At 44.0% G+C, this 17,293-nt stretch overlaps 1 protein-coding gene across 1 annotated transcript in view; it reads left to right on the top strand.

The window, feature by feature from the left end:
* Positions 1-7,178: 7,178 nt before the first annotated feature.
* Positions 7,179-17,293, top strand: part of LOC143793030 (EF-hand calcium-binding domain-containing protein 6-like) — a 256,139-nt gene continuing 246,024 nt past the window's right edge. Inside the window, exon 1 of the mRNA XM_077279600.1 lies at positions 7,179-7,284. The gene's annotated coding sequence lies outside the window, so the exon portion shown is untranslated. The remainder of the gene's footprint in view (positions 7,285-17,293) is intronic.

The raw sequence follows: 17,293 nt of genomic DNA, 5'->3' as shown, positions 1-17,293 counted from the left end.
TGAGGTCTTAATTTTCTCTGCAGTGCTAGTTAGCTCTTAGGCTGGTGCGTGGTGTCTAGAACCAACGTAGGCACGCTCCCTGGCTATCTCTAGTTGCGTTTGTCAGGCGTAGGGCAGCGGTCAGCCCAGGTTCCATCACCCTAGAGCTCGTCCGTAATATATTTGTACTTTGCTTGTCCTGTGCTATCCCTAGCCATTGGGATTCATGACAGTATAGCCGGCCCACAAAGTGTTAATTGTTTGGGCTGAAGCAGGAGAAAGAGAAGTGTTTAAGGGAAATTTTTTTTTTTTTTTTTTCCCTTCAGAGTTTTGCTGCCTAGCCCTTAATTGCTGTCTAGCTGCTTCTTACCTCCTCTTAACCCTTGAATGGCTCTGATCTTAGCTGTTTAACATGGATGTCCAGAGTTTGGCTTCCAGCCTGAGTAATCTCGCGGCAAAAGTTCAAAACATACAGGATTTTGTTGTTCACTCTCCCATGTCTGAACCTAGAATTCCTATTCCAGAGTTCTTTTCTGGAGATAGATCTACCTTCCTGAATTTCAGGAACAATTGTAAATTGTTTCTTTCTTTAAAATCTCGCTCCTCTGGAGACCCTGCTCAACAGGTCAAGATTGTAATATCTTTCCTGCGGGGCGACCCTCAGAATTGGGCATTTGCATTGGCACCAGGGGATCCTGCATTGCTCAGTGTGGATGCGTTTTTTCTGGCATTGGGATTGCTCTATGAGGAACCTAACCTGGAGATTCAGGCTGAAAAGGCTTTATTAGCCCTCTCTCAGGGGCATGATGAAGCGGAGATATATTGTCAGAAGTTTCGGAAATGGTCGGTGCTTACTCAGTGGAATGAGTGCGCCCTGGCTGCAAACTTCAGAAATGGTCTTTCTGAGGCCATTAAGGATATTATGGTGGGGTTCCCTACGCCTACAGGTCTGAATGAGTCTATGGCTATGGCCATTCAGATTGATCGGCGTTTACGGGAGCGCAAACCCGTGCACCAGTTGGCGGTGTCTTCTGAACAGGCACCTGAGACTATGCAATGTGATAGAATTCAGTCCAGAAGTGAACGGCAAAATTATAGGCGGAAAAATGGATTGTGTTTCTATTGTGGTGATTCAGCTCATGTTATATCAGCATGCTCTAAACGCACAAAAAGGGTTGATAAATCTTTTGCCATTGGTACTCTGCAGCCTAAGTTCATTTTGTCTGTGACTCTGATTTTTTCACTGTCTTCCATTTCCGTCGATGCCTATGTGGATTCGGGCACTGCCCTGAGTCTTATGGATTGGTCATTTGCTAAACGCTGCGGTTTTAGTCTGGAACCTCTGGAAGTTCCTATTCCTCTGAAGGGAATTGACTCTACACCATTGGCTATGAATAAACCGCAGTATTGGACACAAGTGACCATGCGCATGACTCCCGTTCATCAGGAGGTGATTCGCTTCCTTGTACTTTATAATTTACATGATGTACTAGTGCTTGGTCTGCCATGGTTACAAACTCATAATCCTGTCCTGGACTGGAAAACAATGTCTGTGTTAAGCTGGGGATGTCAGGGGGTTCATGATGATGCACCTCCAATTTCAATCGCTTCATCTACTCCTTCTGAGATCCCTGCGTTTTTGTCTAACTATAGGGATGTTTTTGAGGAGCCTAAGCTCAATTCGCTCCCTCCGCATAGAGATTGTGACTGTGCTATAGAATTGATTCCTGGCAGTAAGTTCCCTAAGGGTCGTTTATTTAATCTGTCACTGCCAGAGCATACTGCTATGCGGAATTATATTAAGGAGTCCTTGGAAAAGGGACATATTCGTCCATCTTCGTCCCCTCTGGGAGCAGGTTTTTTTTTGTGGCAAAAAAAGATGGTTCCCTGAGGCCTTGTATAGATTATCGCCTTCTGAATAAGATTACAGTCAAGTATCAGTATCCATTGCCATTATTGACTGATTTGTTTGCTCGCATTAAGGGGGCTAGGTGGTTCACTAAGATAGATCTTCGCGGTGCGTATAATCTGGTGCGGATAAAACAGGGTGATGAGTGGAAAACCGCATTTAATACGCCTGAGGGCCATTTTGAGTATTTGGTAATGCCTTTTGGACTCTTCAATGCTCCGTCAGTCTTTCAGTCCTTTATGCACAATATTTTCCGTGAATATCTGGATAAGTTTATGATTGTGTATTTGGATGATATTTTGGTGTTTTCTGATGACTGGGAGTCTCATGTTCTACAGGTCAGGAAGGTGTTTCAGGTTCTGCGGGCCAATTCTCTGTTTGTGAAGGGCTCAAAGTGTCTCTTCGGAGTCCAGAAGATTTCTTTTTTGGGGTACATTTTTTCTCCTTCTACTATTGAGATGGATCCCGTCAAGGTTCAGGCGATTTGTGACTGGACACAACCTACATCTGTTAAGAGCCTTCAGAAGTTCTTGGGGTTTGCTAATTTTTATCGTCGGTTCATTGCTAATTTTTCCAGTATTGTTAAACCTTTGACTGATTTGACTAAAAAGGGTGCTGATGTTGCTGATTGGTCTCCTGCGGCCGTGGAGGCCTTTCAGGAACTTAAGCGCCGGTTTTCTTCTGCTCCTGTGTTGTGTCAACCAGATGTTTCACTTCCTTTTCAGGTTGAGGTTGATGCTTCCGAGATTGGAGCGGGGGCGGTTTTGTCACAGAGAAGTTCTAATGGCTCGGTGATGAAGCCATGTGCATTCTTCTCTAGAAAATTCTCGCCCGCCGAGCGCAATTATGATGTGGGTAATCGGGAGCTTTTGGCCATGAAGTGGGCATTTGAGGAGTGGCGTCATTGGCTTGAGGGTGCTAAACATCGTGTGGTGGTCTTGACTGATCACAAGAATCTCATTTACCTTGAGTCTGCCAGGCGTTTGAATCCTAGACAGGCTCGTTGGTCGTTGTTTTTTTCTCGTTTCAATTTCGTGGTTTCATACCTGCCAGGTTCAAAGAATGTGAAGGCAGATGCTCTTTCCAGGAGTTTTGTGCCTGACTCTCCTGGAGACTCTGGGCCTACTGGTATCCTTAGGGATGGGGTAATATTGTCCGCCGTATCCCCAGACTTGCGACGTGCATTGCAGGAGTTTCAGGTGGATAAACCGGATCGTTGTCCACCAGAAAGACTGTTTGTTCCGGATGATTGGACCAGTAGAGTCATCTCCGAGGTCCATTCTTCTGTGTTGGCTGGTCATCCTGGAATATCTGGTACTAGAGACTTGGTGGCCAGGTCTTTTTGGTGGCCTTCCTTGTCTAGGGATGTGCGTACCTTTGTGCAGTCTTGTGAAGTGTGTGCTCGAGCTAAGCCTTGCTGTTCTCGGGCCAGTGGGTTGTTGTTATCCTTGCCCATCCCGAAGAGGCCTTGGACGCACATTTCCATGGATTTTATTTCTGATCTCCCGGTTTCACAGAAAATGTCCGTTATCTGGGTTGTGTGTGACCGCTTTTCTAAGATGGTTCATTTGGTGACCTTGCCTAAGTTGCCTTCCTCCTCTGAGTTGGTCCCTTTATTTTTTCAGAACGTGGTTCGTTTGCATGGGATTCCGGAGAATATCGTTTCTGACAGGGGATCCCAGTTTGTGTCTAGATTTTGGCGGACGTTTTGTGCCAAGATGGGCATTGATTTGTCTTTCTCGTCTGCATTCCATCCTCAGACGAATGGCCAGACGGAGCGAACTAATCAGACCTTGGAAACTTATTTGAGGTGTTTTGTTTCTGCTGATCAAGATGACTGGGTTGCTTTTTTGCCACTGGCCGAATTTGCTCTTAATAATAGGGCTAGTTCGGCCACGTTGGTCTCTCCTTTTTTTTGTAATTCGGGGTTTCATCCTCGTTTTTCCTCTGGTCAGGTGGAGCCTTCGGATTGTCCTGGAGTGGACGTGGTGGTGGACAGGCTACATCAGATTTGGAATCAGGTGGTGGACAATTTGAAGTTATCTCAGGAGAAGACTCAGCAGTTTGCTAATCGCCGTCGCCGCGTGGGTCCCCGACTTCTTGTTGGGGATTTGGTGTGGTTGTCTTCTCGTTTTGTCCCTATGAAGGTCTCTTCTCCTAAGTTCAAGCCTCGGTTCATCGGTCCTTATAGGATCTCGGAGATTCTTAACCCTGTATCTTTTCGTTTGGATCTCCCAGCATCGTTTGCTATTCATAATGTGTTCCATCGGTTGTTGTTGCGGAGGTATGAGGTGCCCGTTGTTCCTTCGGTTGAGCCTCCTGCTCCGGTGCTGGTGGAGGGAGAATTGGAGTATGTTGTTGAGAAGATCTTGGATTCTCGTGTTTCCAGACGCAAACTCCAGTATTTGGTTAAGTGGAAGGGTTATGGTCAGGAGGATAATTCCTGGGTGGTCGCCTCCGATGTTCATGCGACTGATTTGGTCCGCGCCTTCCATAGAGCTCACCCTGATCGCCCTGGGGGTTCTCGTGAGGGTTCGGTGACCCCTCCTCAAGGGGGGGGTACTGTTGTGGATTCTGTTTGTGGGCTCCCTCTGGTGGTTACTGCTGGTACTGGGTGACTTTGGTGGGTTGCGGCCTTTGGTTTCCACCTGTCCATCAGTGGCTGGGTGTTTCCTATTTTACCTGGCCTTTCTGTCATTTCCCTTGCCGGCTATCAATGTATTCAGATGTGCTCTGTTTGGTTCCTGCCTACCTGCTCCCAGATCTTTCAGGATAAGCTAAGTGCTGATTTTCAGTTGTTTGTTTTTTTTTTGTCCAGCTTGCTTATTATGTCTCTATGCTAGCTGGTAGCTCTAGTGGACTGAGGTTCTCCCCATGTGCCATGAGTTGGCACATGGGTTCTTGTAATCTCAGGATGGTTTTTTTGATTAGGGTTTTTTGCTGACCGCTCAGTCCCCTTTTGTATCGTTCTGCTTTCTAGTTTACAGCGGGCCTCAATTTGCTAAAACTATATATATCATCTCTATGTGTGTGCCTTCCTCTCATTTCACCGTCAATACATGTGGGGGGCAACTATATCTTTTGGGGTTCATTCCGCTGGAGGCAAGTGAGGTCTTAATTTTCTCTGCAGTGCTAGTTAGCTCTTAGGCTGGTGCGTGGCATCTAGAACCAACGTAGGCACGCTCCCTGGCTATCTCTAGTTGCGTTTGTCAGGCGTAGGGCAGCGGTCAGCCCAGGTTCCATCACCCTAGAGCTCGTCCGTAATATATTTGTACTTTGCTTGTCCTGTGCTATCCCTAGCCATTGGGATTCATGACAGTCCTGTAAATCTCAGGTAGATAGGTAGCAGATGTCCTGCAAACCGTAGACAGGTTGCAGAGGTACTGTATGCTGCAGGCAGACAAGTAACTGAGGGACTGGAAGTTGTAGGTAGCAAGGAGACATCCTGGAGATCACAGACAGGTTTGACAGGTACTGAATGCTACAGAGAGACAGGTAACTGAGTGTAAGCCTGTTGTGAATTAGACTTTTTGGCTCCCTCTTGTGGTTACTAGTGATATGACTCTGGGATTGTCTTTCCTCAGTTTGGCACCCACCTGGGTCGTTAGTCCAGGGGTGTTGCTATTTAAACTTCCTGGATCCTTAGTCCAGTGCCTGGCATCGTTGTAATCAGATCCTTTCTGTTTACTCCTGTCTGCTGTTCCTGGTTCGTGCAAAATTAAGCTAAGTCCTGCTTCTTTGTTTTTTGGTTATTTGCTTTGCTCGTATTTTTGTCCAGCTTGTACTAAATGTGATTCCTGACTTTGCTGGAAGCTCTAGGGGGCTGGTGTTCTCCCCCCGGGCCGTTAGACGGTTCGGGGGTTCTTGAATATCCAGCGTGGATATTTTGATAGGGTTTTTGCTGACCATATAAGTCATCTTACTATATTCTGCTGTTAGCTAGTGGGCCTAAATACCTAGCTCATTCTTACGTTTGTCTTTTCCTCTTACCTCACCGTTATTATTTGTTGGGGGCTTGTATCCAACTTTTAGGGTCTTTTCTCTGGAGGCAAGAAAGGTCTTTCTTTTCCCTTCTAGGGTTAGTTAGTTCTCCGGCTGGCGCGAGACGTCTAGAACCAACGTAGGCACGTTCCCCGGCTGCTGCTATTTGTGGTGCTAGGATTAGATATATGGTCAGCTCAGTTACCACTGCCCTATGAGCTGGTTTTTTGTGTTTGCAGACTTAGTAATTATTTCTGAGACCCTCTGCCATTGGGGTCATAACAAAGCCACAAGCAGCCAAGAGACATCCTAGGGACCGCAGACAGCTTTCAGAGGTACTGAAAGCTGCAAGCAGACAGGTAACCTAGGGACTGGAAGACACAAGCAGCCAGGATTCATCCTAGAGATTGCAGACAGGTTTCAGCCTTACTGAAAGCTGCAGTCAGACAGGTAACTGAGGGAATGGAAATTGCAGGCAGTCTGGATACATCCTGGAGACTGCAGCCAGGGAACTGTGCTTAGACTAACTAAGAGTCTTTATACCAAGACACAAGTGCACATCTTGGTAGGTCTTATATAAGCCTAGGAAGTTAAACACATGGAAAAACGCCAGGCTACTTGCAAAGCCTGACATGGAGCACAAGAAAGTTTAACGGACTGGGGCATTGGGTAGCAGAGCCCAGATCTGGAACAGGTGTATAACACTTAACAGATCATTTGCATATAAGAAAAAACATGGATTTCTACGGAATAAGACATCGGATTGCAGATATCAAGGTATCACTTAATTCAGCTTCCTATGAACTGCATGTCTATATAGATGGCTAAGGAGGGTTGATCCAAATGACAGATTCCCTTTAATGAAAATTGCCGCTCTAACAACTGAAGTAGCAAACTTTGTGAAAATCAAAACTTATGACAGTCTCAAAACTTTTGACCATGACTGCATAAATGCAGACATTGAAAAGAACTCAATTAACAATGCTGTTATTTAGTTAGGTGAAAAGTAAGTAACCTGCATTGTTTCACTTCCAGATCAAGCGGCATTATAGCCAAATAGTTAACCTGATATGTTGCATTACAGAAAATGGGCTGGCTGACTTTACATGACAGTGTGCACTTTCTGAATAGTGCTCTTTAGTTAGTGTAAAGGTGTGGCTGTCACTGCTATTCACTATGTGAATGAATACAGGGGATGGGTTAGAGCATTGATTGGCAGCTAGATCTCCCAGAGCTGGAGGCTGCCTCTCATACAATGCATTGGCAGCAGATTTTAGGGTTTCCATGTTGCCTCTAGCAACCTGTCTCTGTTCAATAAAAGAGAACAACACCACACCAAACACTGTGAGGACTACAAAGCGAGCAAACCCGGATAATACGGAATTAAAGAACAAAACTTCCTTACCAGCTTCACAGTAAGTAGTGGATGGAATCTGTATATGTGAACTATAGAAAGTTTATAAAGTTTGATTTGTTTCTGTTTTAAGAAATAAAAAGTTATGTGCTCGGAACAGGGAACGTCAGTGAATAGATTGCATTTAAATGCACAGTACAGCACAGATCCAGAAGGCATGAAAGGCAAGGATGTTTTGGTAGATTAAAAGTCTATTAACTCTTTGAATGCACAAGATTAACAAGAAATAGATTGAATCAGTAGATTAAACAATGTGTTGTGAAGATGGAATCCGATTTTATTCAGCAAAACAGTCGTATCATATAATTTGTGTGGTAAATGTATATCTTTGTGGTGCAAATTTAGTATTGTTTAATGTGAAAGTCTAACATTCAGAAGGAATACGTTCATAGATAGTAAAAGGTATAATTCTACTGTGTAACTCAATATTTGCAATTATTATTGATACTTTATTTTTTGGATTAACAGATATTCTTTTTGTGTTATACATTTTTTACTGAAAAGTTTTAATGTTACAAAACTATGGGCTATAAACATGGCATTTAGCAAAGTAGTGATACATGTGGAAGTTAGGCTACTTTCACACTAGCGTGGTGCACTGCACGTCGCTATGCGTCGTTTTGTAGAAAAAACGCATCCTGCAAAAGTGCTTGCGGGATGCGTTTTTTCTCCATAGACTTGCATTAGCGACGCAGTGCGACACATTGCCACACATCGCAACCATCGAGCGACGGTTGCGTCGTGTTGCGTCAGTCCATCGCCACCAAAAAGCGTTGCATGTAACGTTTTTTGGTGCGTCGAGACCGTCTTTTCCGACCGCGCCGGAACTCCGCCCCCGTCTCCCCGCACATCACAATGGGGCAGCGGATGCGTTGAAAAACAGCATCCGCTGCCCCCGTTGTGCGGTGCTTTCACTGCTTGCGTCGGTACGTCGCAACAACGCAATTCGTCGTGCATCGTACGACGCTAGTGTGAAAGTAGCCTTAATCATAAATGAATACTTTGGGTAAAATTGCAGGCATGGTCGTAGAAAAAGGGATACAAATTATAAAGGTGATTATGTGATCAGAATAGAGGAAACATTTTACATTATAATATTCACCCCAATTAAGGTTCTAGGAGAAAAGTTTAGACTGTAAAATGAAAAATTTGAGTATATGATACAGCCAGCCGTAGAACCCCCATGTCAAAGCCAGTCCACATCCTGACTTCCGCTGTAACAAACTCGCACAATTCCATCTAGTGCCCCTTTATTATAGCTAGTCATGGTACTCGAAACACAGGCAGCAAACAATCCTATATACAATAAGTGCGGTAGCCTCCGTGTTGCTACAATATAGAGCCAGTCGGATACATATTAGTGGCCAGTCATCTGTTTCTCAGACTTACAAGTTACAATTGCTTTGAAAAGATGTTAAACAATAACATTTCGATAAGATATTAAAGGGAGAAAGCTAAAAAAAACCTATATGATTCCAGAATATATACATATTAGCAGTAAGGCTTTTGGAAATGATGTTTATTTCACAAGTGGTTTATACACTGCTCAAAAAAATAAAGGGAACACTTAAACAACAGAATATAACTCCAAGCAAATCAAACTTCTGTGAAATCAAACTGTCCACTTAGGAAGCAACACTGTTTGACAATTAATTTCACATGCTGTTGTGCAAATGGAATAGACAACAGATGGAAATTATTGGCAATTATCAAGACACACTTAATAAAGGAGTGGTTCTGCAGGTGGGGACCACAGACCACATCTCAGTACCAATGCTTTCTGGCTGATGTTTTGGTCACTTTTGAATGTGGGTTCTGCTTTCACACTCGTGGTAGCATGAGATGGACTCTACAACCCACACAAGTGGCTCAGGTAGTGCAGCTCATCCAGGATGGCACATCAATGCAAGCTGTGGCAAGAAGGTTTGCTGTGTCTGTCAGCGTAGTGTCCAGAGGCTGGAGGCACTACCAAGAGACAGGCCAGTACAGAAGGAGATGTGGAGGGGGCTGTAGGAGGGCAACAACCCAGCAGCAGGACCGCTAACTCAGACTTTGTGCAAGGAGGAACAAGAGGAGCACTGCAAGAGCCCTTCAAAATGACCTCCAGCAGGCCACAAATAAGCATGTGTCTGCACAACCAGTTAGAAACCGTCTCCATGAGGATGGTCTGAGTGCCCGACGTCCACAAATGGGGGTTGTGCTCACAGCCCAACACCGTGCAGGACGCTTGGCATTTGCCACAGAACACCAGGATTGGCAAATTCACCACTGGCGCCCTGTGCTCTTCACAGATGAAAGCAGGTTCACACTGAGCACATGTGACAGACATGAGAGTCTGGAGATGCCGTGGGAGCCATCTGCTGTCTGCAACATCCTTCAGCATGACCGGTTTTGGGTCAGTAATGGTGTGGGATGGCATTTCTTTGGAGGGCCACACAACCCTCCATGTGCTTGCCAGAGGTAGCCTGACTGCCATTAGGTACCGAAATGAGATCCTCAGACCCCTTGTGAGACCATATGCTGGTGTGGTTGGCTCTGGGTTCCTCCTAATGCAGGACAATGCCTGACCTCATGTGGCTGGAGTGTGTCAGCAGTTCCTGCAAGATGAAGGCATTGAAGTTATGGACTGGCCTGCCCGTTCCCCAGACCTGAATGAGATTGAACACATCTGGGACGTCATGTCTCCCACCAACGTCACGTTGCACCACAGACTGTCCAGGAGTTGGCAGATGCTTTAGTCCAGGTCTGGGAGGAGATTGCTCAGGAGACCATCCGCCGCCTCATCAGGAGCATGCCCAGGCGTTGTAGGGAGGTCATACAGACACATGGAGGCCACACACACTACTGAGCATCATTTCCTTGTCTTGAAGCATTTCCACTGAAATTGGATCAGTCTGTAACTTCATTTTCCACTTTGATTTTGAGCATCATTCCAACTCCAGACCTCCATGGGATATTAGTTGTGATTTACGTTGATAATTTTTTGGTTTTATTGTTCTCAACACATTCAACTATGTAATGAATAAAGATTTACAACTGGAATATTTCATTCAGTGATATCTAAGATGTGGGATTTTAGTGTTCCCTTTATTTTTTTGAGCAGTGCATATCACATAAGCAGTAGATAGAGATAAGGAGCTTTAGGCTAAGTGCACAGGTCGCAGAATTGCCACGGAAATTTCCGCGGCAATTCTGCAACTCCTGCCGCGGGTATATCGCATGCGGAATTGGCATGCTTATTCCCGCTAAACACTAGCATTTAGCAAGCATAATTAGCTTGCAGAATGCTAGCGTTTTCCAAGCGATCTGCAGCATCGCTTGGAAAACTGATTGACAGGTTGGTCACACTTGTCAAACATAGTGTTTGACAAGTGTGACCAACTTTTTACTATTGATCCTGCCTATGCAGCATCAATAGTAAAAGATATGATAAAAATAATTTAAAAAAAGCATAAAGCAAAGTCAGCCTGCTGTAACATTAGATAAAATATTGTTTTTCCAATGTTTTTCCAAAATATATATAAATGAAACGTCTCAATATATATTTACTGTCTGATAATGATAATAGTGTTATCCACAATGTTTGTATTACAAAGACATTCACATCTCATGCCACAGTACTTCTAGTGACAACCAGACACCGTAAAGCTTGTCTAAGGGATCCTGAGTCCTAGAAAGATGTTACCAACCTACTCCACACTTCATATGACATGATGGATTCTTGATAGGCAACGTACTGAAAATCAAACTTCATGTTCCTACAGAGTTATTGTCGCAATTCCACCACTATTTCCTTGGCTGTTTCCTTGGATATTTGTTGGCTTATATATATGTGTGTAACACCGACATCCCTGCATGATTCCTCTCCCTCCTCCAGGCAGGGACACTAACATGCTTACCGCCTCTGCTGCCCAGCAACGTCCTCTAATCCAGTTCTCACCACTGTTTCTGTATCCCAGGTCCTGCTCACACCGTGTAGGTCTGCTGGCAGTGTGCCTGCACGCTCCCTGCGTAACTGGGAGGTGCTAAGTATTTAAGGCACCTTCTCCTGAAAGGAGTTGCTTGAGCAAATTTAATATCTAGCTAGTTTGCTGCTTGTCCCTGTACCAGTACTTGTTCCCTGATCTTGAACCTGTCCTGCCTGATCCTAAACCTAATCCTGAACCTGTCCTGTCTGAACCCGTACCTGTATCCTTTCTGCCAGTGATCCAGATCCTGTTTCTCCTAAATTCTGAGTCCGCACCATCTAAACAAACCGTTCTGTCCAAACCCGATCCTGTTCTGTCTGAACCGGCTCCAATAACCTTTCTACCCATGAGCTTGTTGCTACTCCAAGACCGTATCTGCGTAACTGACCCTTGGGGTCAGCTGCTTCAGTACCGGGGACTGAGCTGGAGTGGTACCAGGTGGCTACCTACATCTCAAGCCTATCCCCACAATCAGGGGCTATCCCCTCCAGGGTAAGCCCGGCCCTGGGCGCAGTGGACCCACAATCCACCAGCGTGACAATGTGTATGCAATGACCCATATTATTTAGATATTTGTTACCAATATCAGTGCCACAGTGGCGTTCTAGTCCCTAGTGATGGTGTCCTATTGATCTTTGAAATTTGCAATATATTAAAGTTTATATTCCTTTTATGAAAATTTTTATTAAAGAAGATGTTCCAAGCTTGCAGGGTGTATCAAAGCAGAGATTTTGTACCTCTAAATCATGTTATATAGACCTTATTCAGGTATTCATGAGTCACGTATATGTCCTGTCTGTAATTTTCATGAATGCAACACTTACCCATTAAAGTCTATGTTGCTATTCATGTGTCCATGGTTTTTTTTGCAGATTTTGTGTCTGCAAAAAATGCACAGAGACAGGACCATATCTGATCTGGTCTTGGATCACAATTACACATACTAGTCTGAGCCCATAAAAATCACTAACAGCACATAATGGCATCATGCTGTAGTATCTCTCACAAAGGTTATTTTTTTAATAAAAATTTGCATATGTGTATGATACAGGAAAGATATATATCTTGGTACCGTGTTAGCCAGTAGATAGAAAAATGTTTAGAATTGAGAGTCCTCAGTGGTTGATACCTTTTAATGGCTAACTGAAAAGATGGTAACAAATTGCAAGCTTGAGGACAATAAAACATTCCTTATCTAAGAACTGGCCCAACATTTATGGACATAAATGTTTATCACTCATGGTAATTCTGCTTCATGTCACCTGTCTTATCCATGGTTTTGTTTTTTTTTCTGTGCTATGTTGTGCATAAATATGTGATTCTTCAGAATTTGTATTAGTCTATGCCTGATGAAGAGACCTGTGTAGTCTCGAAAGCTTGCAATTTGTTACCATCTTTTCAGTTAGCCATTAAAAGGTATCAACCACTGAGGACTCTCAATTCTAAACATGTGTATGGTATCTAGTGTGTGTGTATTAATATATTCACCTACTGCTGTCTTCTCTCATATCCAGCGCCGTTCTGCTCCTCTTCTCAGTGACATCACCGCTCTTCAGACTCCACGGATCACTCTATCCTCTGTGTGAGCCTTAAGTCTCCTTTACAATGTAAGCCTATGGGGCCTCGTTCTGACACTCCATAGACTTACACTGTAAAAGCCACTTTTGGGTCATACAGAGCGCATTGTGATCAGGAGAATCTGAACAGTGGTGACGTCAGTGGGAAGAGGAGCAGAATGGCACTGGACACCGGAGAAGATGGAGGTAGGTGCATATATTAACACATACACGCTACACTAAGTACACAGATTTATAAAAAAAATCTTAAAAATCTTAATGGGAGGGCTTCTTTAAAGGTACTCTTTCTGCAAAGAATTACTATTAAATGATTGTGCATCATAGCGGGGACAATTATTTAAATACACCCTCCCATCTGCTTGTTTTCCATCTACCTCTGCCCTTTTCTGGCTCTAGAAAATGAGAGCTGTCAATCAAATAAGGGGGAGGGAGGTTGGAGATAGGTGGAAACCAAGTAAGTGGGAAGGCGTAATTAAAAGATTGGCCCCTCCGTGATGCACCGAGCGCCTGTACTTAGTTTGAACAGTCATGCTGTGATGACAGTCTCTCTTTAACATTGCATTGTATAAACTTTGCAATTTATTTATGGATTTACTTTTTCATATATGAAATTTCACTGATGGTAATAACTGATACAATGACCAAACACGGACTGCAAATACAGAAGAAAAGCTGTCTGCTTTTTTGCATACCAGAAAAATCACTGATGTCTAAATGAAACCTTAGAATGACTAGATGGATTGTAAATTATCTAGTGTGCTTGGGATTACTGTAATGATTGGCATTCACGATCCAAATTTTGTAGATTGTACATAGCATGTTCCTGTCTGACTAGGGTTACGTTGAATGTCGTGCCATAGTGTACAGAAATTCACTTCTCTGTTCATATATAATCCAGCAGACACATTCCTTTTGGCTTTAAACAGAACAGGTGAAACAAATGATTTATTTCTTATCTTTGCCTTGCCTGTGACCTACAGAGTTCTTTTATAATGTAGATAGGGCATAATTGAAACACACAGCTAAACTCTCTGTACCATAATACTGTAACTCTAAATATCATGGTTGCTTATCTGGTCATTATTACACCAGGCAGTCCGGACTGTAGCTACAGTTGAAACCAGAAGTTTACATACACTATATAAAAAGACACATATGCATGTTTTTCTCACTATCTAACATGAAATCAGAATAAACCTTTCCTGTTTTAGGTCAATTAGGATTAGCAAAAGGCCATAGATGCTTACCTGCCCAGGCCTCCAAACAAATGCACTATTAAAATTTAAAATACATCCACAGATGTGTCTCTATTTAACTCAGGTGTTGCTAAACAACTATGAGAAGCTTCCAAACACATGACATCATCATATGGGCAGTCCAGAATTGGATAAAGGCATAGTAATCTTAGTGTATGTAAACTTTAGACTTTGCAGTAAGTAATACAAATGCATTAAAACATTCTCTCTCTCATTATTCTGGCATTTGGCAAATATTAATAATTATGGTAATCCTAATAGACCTAAAACGGGAAAGGTTTATTCTGATTTCATGTCAGATATTGAGAAAAACATGCATACATTGGGGAAAAAAGTATTTAGTCAGCCACCAATTGTGCAAGTTCTTCCACTTAAAAGATGAGAGAGGCCTGTAATTGACATCATAGGTAGACCACAACTATGAGAGTCAAAATGAGAAAACAAATCCAGAAAATCATCTTATCTCATTTGTCAAGATTTATTTTCCAAATTATGGTGGAAAATAAGTATTTGGTCATTAAGAAAAGTTCATCTTAATATTTTGTTATATATCCTTTGTTGGCAATGACAGTGGTCAAACCGTTTCTGTAAGTCTTCACAACGTTGGCACCATGCAGATCTCCTCTAGAGCAGTGATGTTTTGGGCCTGTCGCTGGGCAACACTGACTTTCAACTCCCTCCAAAGGTTTTCTATGGGGTTGAGATCTGGAGACTGGCTAGGCCACTCCAGGACCTTCATATGCTTCTTACAAAGCCACTGCTTAGTTGCCCTGGTGGCGTGCTTGGGATCATTATCATGCTAAAAGACCCATCCACGTTTCATCTTCAATGCACTTGCTGATGGAAGGAGGTTTGCACTCAAAATCTCACAATACGTAGCCCCATTCATTCTTTCAATTACACGGATCAGTCGTCCTGGCCTATTTGCAGAGAAACAGCCCCAAAGCATGATGTTGCCGCCCCCATGCCTCACGGTAGGTATGGTGTTCTTTGGATGCAACTCAGCATTCTGTCTCCTCCAAACACGATGAGTTTTGTTTCTACCAAACAGTTCTACTTTGGTTTCATCAGACCATATGACATTCTCCCCAAACTTTTCTGGATAATCCAAATGCTCTGTAGCAAACTTCAGACGGGCCTGGACATGTTCTGGCTTAAGCAGGGGGACACGTCTGGCACTGCAGGATCTGAGTCCCTGGCAGCATAGTGTGTTACTGATGGTAGCCTTTCTTATGGTAGTCCCAGCTCTATGCAGGTCATTCACTAGGTCCTCCCATGTGGTTTTGGGATTTTTGCTCACCGTTCTTGTGATCATTTTAACCCCACGGGGTGAGATCTTGCGTGGAGCCCCAGATCGAGGGAGATTATCAGTGGTATTGTATGTCTTTCATTTATTTATTATGGCTCCCACAGTTGATTTCATCACACCAAGCTGCTTGCCTATTGCAGATTCAGTCTTCCCAGCCTGGTGCAGGGCTACAATTTTGTTTCTTGTGTCCTTTGACAGCTCTTTGGTCTGCACCATAGTGGAGTTTGGAGTGTGACTGTTTGAGGTTGTGGACAGGTGTCTTTTATACTGATAAAAAGTTCAAACAGGTGCCATTACTACACATAATGAGTGGAGGACACAGGAGCCTCTTAAAGAAGAAGCTACTGGTCTGTGAGAGCCAGAAATCTTGCATGTTTTTAGGTGGCCAAATACTTATTTTCACCATAATTTGTAAAATAAATCTTGCCAAATCAGACAAGGTGATTTTCTGGGTTTGTTTTCTCATTTTGACTCTCATAGTTGTGGTCTATCTATGATGTCAATTGCAGGCATCTCTCATCTTTTTAAGTGGGAGAATTGCACAATTTGCAGCTAAATACTTTTTTCCCCACTGTATGTGTCTTTTTATATAGTTTATGTAAACTTCTTTTTTCAACTGTATGTGGATGATGGCAGACTATTATATCGAGACATATTTAGTTCTGTTTTTGACATGCGTGATTTCCCAGTACAGAAGTAGCAGTGATGCTCAACCTGCTGGACTGGAGGAACTTCTAAAACAGCTCCACTTTTTATAAGATGAAAGCAGGCTTAGACTGGCCCACAGGGGCACAGGTGAATTCCCTGGTGGGCCCCTGTACATGAGTAGCCTTAAAGCTTTGCATTCATCTACAAGAGCAGTGTGCATTATATACAAAGGCAGATTAGAGCATCATTTGCTTAAAGGGAACCTGTCACCCTGTTTTTTCCGTATGAGATAAAAAAAACTGTTAAATAGGGCCTGAGCTGTGCATTACAATAGTGTATTTTGTGGACCCCGATTCCCCACCTATGCTGCAGAAATACGTTACCAAAGTAGTAGTTTTCGCCTGTCAATCAGACTGGTCTGGTCAGATGGGCGTGCTGTCTTCCCCCAGATCTTGCTTAGTTTTCCATTGGTGGCGTAGTGGTGTGCGCATGCCCAAGTCCAGAATCCACTGCACAGGGGAGGGAAAAGAGCACGATCTGCGCTATTCCCCTGGTGATCGGTGGGGGCGGCCATCTTCCTGTGGCCGCGCGTGCGCAGATCGAGCGCTCTGCTGCCCGGGGCTTCAGGAAAATGGCCGCGGGATGCCGCGCGTGCGCAGATGGAGATCGCGGCGGCCATTTTCCTGAAGCAGAGATGCGAACTCTGCTTCAGGAAAATGGCCGCCGCGATCTCCATCTGCGCACGCGCGGCATCCCGCGGCCATTTTCCTGAAGCCCCGGGCAGCAAAGCGCTCGATCTGCGCACGCGCGGCCACAGGAAGATGGCCGCCCCCACCGATCACCAGGGGAATAGCGCAGATCGCGCTCTTTTCCCTCCCCTGTGCAGTGGATTCTGGACTTGGGCATGCGCACACCACTACGCCACCAACGGAAAACTAAGCAAGATCTGGGGGAAGACACCACGCCCATCTGACCAGACCAGCCTGATTGACAGGCGAAAACGATTACTTTGGTAACGTATTTCGGCAGCATAGGTGGGGAATCGGGGTCCACAAAATACACTATTGTAATGCACAGCTCAGGCCCTATTTAACAGTATTTTTATCTCATTTGGAAAAAACGGGGTGACAGGTTCCCTTTAAAGAAGCCTCCCCATTAACTTTATTTTCTCTGAACCTGTGTATATAGTGAATTGTCAGTCTGTTAATATACTCACTGACTGATGTCTTCTCCAGTATCCTGTGGCTTTCTG

This window comes from Ranitomeya variabilis, chromosome 1, assembly GCF_051348905.1.
Source record: "Ranitomeya variabilis isolate aRanVar5 chromosome 1, aRanVar5.hap1, whole genome shotgun sequence".
NCBI lineage: Eukaryota > Metazoa > Chordata > Amphibia > Anura > Dendrobatidae > Ranitomeya > Ranitomeya variabilis.
Note: the sequence above shows the minus strand (reverse complement) of the source record. Positions and strands in the feature narration are given on the sequence as shown.